Here is a 4,554-nt window from a genome sequence, read left to right as displayed (position 1 = left end):
GCCACGAATCGCGGAGTTTAAGCCGGCTAGTCATATATACAGACAAATAGAAATCGGACAGTAAAAACAACTTATACAAGTTTTGTTCTCTCAAATACAAGCCTCTAGGCAAAAGCAAAAAATACAAAATGAGAGATGTTTAAACAAAATAAATAAAAAACTCCAAAAGGTATCCAGATCCTCCGCTTCTGTCACCATCCAAGCAACTAACTGAGGTGGGTTGCGACCTGTATCTGAAAAATACAACAGAAATATGGTATGAGAATTGGAGGTTCTCAGTATGGTAACAGTGCCCAGTGATATAGGATATAAGACTCCGGGATGCCAAAGACAATCCTAGACTTCATATCCATCACAAGAACTTATCTTAAGGCATACTAAACAATAAAGCATATATATATATAAAGATAAACCTTAACATAGATAAACAAGGTACTCTATCTTAGGGGATTTCTATTCTAACCAAACACCGCTGTCCCACAACCTCCACCAACCTATCCTCCATGCGATCCCATCACCACCGCCTTTCAAACCTCCTCAATCCCAGTAGAAATCACAATTAATTACAATGCAAATAAATCACAAGTAGAAGCATATAAGACAAGTAACTCAAGTAGCAATTAGACATGTTATACAAATAGGCATACAATTACAAGTCGGTAAAGCAAACAAACAGATAGAAAATGCACATGATGAATGTCTGTCCTACTGGCTGTGATATCACATTGTCGGTTCAACTGCCAACCAGACACATCTCCATGGAGATGTCGCCCTTCGGAATCATCATTGGAAACCCCCGAGATATAGTGCTCGGATCACTGTCAGGGTTTTGTGGTTGCACGCTCTATTAATTCGAAGGGATGAGAGCTGGATACTCTTGTCACTGACCTCACATCTCAACGCAAGCGAAACGAACCACCGCTCTTACACAGCCGCCGCTACCTCGACAGGCGGGATCCAACCGCCGTCCCTGCCGGGCGCATAGTATCTCATAATCTCAATATAAAACAGCAGTTCAGTGGTTTTTCAGAAAAAACATTTTCATCACATCAATGAATCATCATTTCACATTCGAGTCCTCGACTCATCTCAACCACTGTTCAATCAACATTTCCATTCCGAGTCCTCGACTCAGCTCAACTACTATCAATTCACATTTTATTTCCAAACTCAACAATTCATCAGTTCTCATCTCATATACCAATCCTTCTTTACATGCCATCAAACCATCCTCAACACACCAGAAACCTAGCCTCCGTTTTCTAACTTTTCAAAACAGCATCAACTAAAACCCTTAGGTTATTTCCCATGTTCTCATACTCAAAATTAGGCCTAAAAGTTTTAAAATGGTGTTATAGAAGCTTGCAATCTTGTTGGGAAGGTGAAATAGTTGAAAACAAAGTTAAATTTGAGAAACAGGACGTGTGCGTACGCACAGGAGTGTGCGCGCACACGCCTTGGAGAAGTTTTAAAAAGTGTGCATACGTATAGAGATGTGCGTGCACAGGTACCGAAATTCACAATGTCTGTTCGCTCGCACAAGCTATGCTAGCACCCTTAACAGACTGACCTTCCCAACGTGTGCAAGAGCACAGGGCTGTGCGTATGCACAGGTTGCAATTTCTCATTGGATATGTGCGCGCACAAGCTGTGCTAGCCCTGTAAACAAATTCCCTGCCTCTGCGTGTGCGTACGCACAGGTTTGTGCATGTGCACAGGTTAAAATTTTCGCAAAGGTGTGCGTGTGCACATACCAGAAATCACAAAATTCTGTAACTTTGCAGAATTTCAAATTTTTACACCAATCTTTGAATGATCATAACTTCCTCCACAAAACTCCAAATTTCACAAACTTTATATCGATTTAAAGGGTTTTCAATAAGCTTTAATTTCAAATAAATTTCAATCAATTTTGAAAACTGAGGCATAATTTATGATCGGACAAAGTTCATCAAAAACCAACTTTTACCAAAAGTCACAATTTACCAAATTTTCCAATTCCTCAAACCACATCCAACTAAAACACTACCAAACTCCTATTTACAATACAATCTACCCTCTTGGGTCACAATTCACCATTCTCAACTATCAAACATCAAGTATATGACACTAAGTTCAATTTTCCATCAACACATTCATCAATCATCATTTTATTACCATCAATTCTCATAATCAATCTCATTCATGCTTTATAACAATATCCACAATATGCAATCATTCAATTCATCAAATATCATACCTCAACATCAATATTTCTCAACATAACAATACCCATTCAACATACATCATCGATCAACCATCATCAACAACCACATAAATCCAACCTATCCTATAGGTCACTAGCCTAAGTGTCCATGAATATTATATACTACATAGAGGAAACCAAAATCATACCTTGGCCAATTTCCAATATAACAAAACCCCAAAAGTGTGCACAAGCAAGCTTTCAACCACACTTCAAGTTTTCAATTCCACTTCAACAAGCACCAACAAGTTCCAATAACTCCCAAACTCACAATAATCAAGCTATATATACATAATTCATCACAAATCAACCTATGACTCATCAGAAATAGAATTTTCACAAGAGTTCAATGCCTCTTACCTTGTCCAACAGTTTTGGTAGCCAAAATCCAAGGCTAAGCAAGAGTTGGAGTGAACCTAAATACCCAAAATCACCAAATCTCACTTAATCAAAAACCCTAGGATTCAAAATTTTGGAGAGAAGAAAAGAAAATATTCGATGGTTACCTCTCTAGTTTCTTGTATGGGTCTTGTAGAGCTCTCCACGAGGAACGCGTGGCCGCAAACGGTGCAGCGATCAGAGCTCTGTAGCTCAAGATTTGAGCTTGAGAAGAAGATGGTGAATAGTGCTAATGGGGTTCTCTTCTCCTTCTCTTCTCAGCTAATGATATTATGTTTTGAGAGTGTTATGGCTGATTGGGTTTATTAATGGACCCTTTTATATGTTAGGCTTGGGCCCAACTTGGGCCCGGTCGAACCCGTTAGCGTTCTTAGCCCGTTCGACCCAACTTTGGGCCAAACCTTTAAAATTAACTCCCGCTGTTTTCACTTTTTCTCGCACAGCACCGGGCAGATTTGAACCGGTTCACCCTGTTCAACTGCCGGTTTGCTGTTTTTCACAGTTTTTCGCAAAAAACACATTTTCTGACTCAGAAAAATCTACTGAGTCCAAAAATCATATTTAAATCCTCAAATTATCACTCTAACTTTTTGGAATCTAATTCGAACAATATTAATTACTTAATTAAACGAGTAATTAAGCTTGGTTCTTACACAATGGCTTTGAACTGCCTCGATTTCATACACGGCTTATAAAAAAAACTGAATAATTACAATAGTTTAGGCTATTTTTCTTTACTATAACCTATTCTCTTTACAATTTTTTTTATTAAACTTGAGATATTAGTATTAAAGAACACTAAATAAACAATCTTAAGGAGAAGATCATTTATTATTTAGCTGAAGCATATACAAAAAAATTCCAGCAGCAACCGAAACAATAATAGTAAATGAACAGTATAGTAAAATTTCTTTGAAAAAACTCTCAAGAAGAAACAGAAGAACAAGAAAGCAATAGAAAATTACAGAACCTGTAAGGGTCTGCGTACTATAAGTGTCATTTAAAACACATTTTCTACCATTATTAAAGGAAAAATAAAGGGAAATTACTGACATACAATCTCATGTCAAGCTCTTGAAAATAATTATAATAAAGGAGTATAATTTAAGCGGTTAGGTACAGAATTAGACAAGTAACTATTTTCATCTTTAATATGCAATATAAAATTATTTCAATTGCCAAACAAGTTTGACATGTCATCGACCATGATGGCTACCTTTCCTTTACATCACCTATCAAATTCATCACCTGCAAATGAATTTTACTAATCAGAATGCCTTAAAGGTGCTTCAGTTTAGCACTATATAATATAACATGATCTCAAATATTTATTATGTATCTCACCAAAAGCACTGTTGCCTATTACTATTAATTACTCAAAATCATCAACTCAAACTTTACTTCTTTAAAGCAGCCTCATATACTCACTTTCTCTCTTTTCTAAATTCCTCACCATCTCTTCCCGCTCTTCAACTGATATTCGAACTTTCTACACTTTTTCTTGTAGCACTCTATATTTGAGAAGACACCAATAATAAGGAATCAAGATCAATACTTCTTTTTTTCCAAATTTTATTTCATAATATATTAAGTAATTAAGCATGGCAAAAAAATCACATACAAGATAGAACCATGTACCTATAACAGAGGTGCTTTCACATCTAAGCAGTTCCTTAAGATTTCATCGCATAATACCACCATCACCATTCCTATCTACAAACATGATAAATAACCAACTATCTTTTAATTAGAACATGATAAAAATACTCAACTATATAATTTTTTTTCTCTACACTAGGTCCGAAATTGGCTTTTCTAAATATATTAATAATCAGAACAAACTAAGGACACATAATTGAAAAAGAAAAAATATAAAAGAAAGATACAATGTGAAAGAAGAAGACAACCAA

Source organism: Arachis hypogaea, chromosome 10, assembly GCF_003086295.3.
Source record: "Arachis hypogaea cultivar Tifrunner chromosome 10, arahy.Tifrunner.gnm2.J5K5, whole genome shotgun sequence".
NCBI classification, from domain to species: Eukaryota; Viridiplantae; Streptophyta; class Magnoliopsida; order Fabales; family Fabaceae; genus Arachis; species Arachis hypogaea.
The sequence above is the reverse complement of the archived record's forward strand: the minus strand, read 5'-3'. Positions refer to the sequence as shown.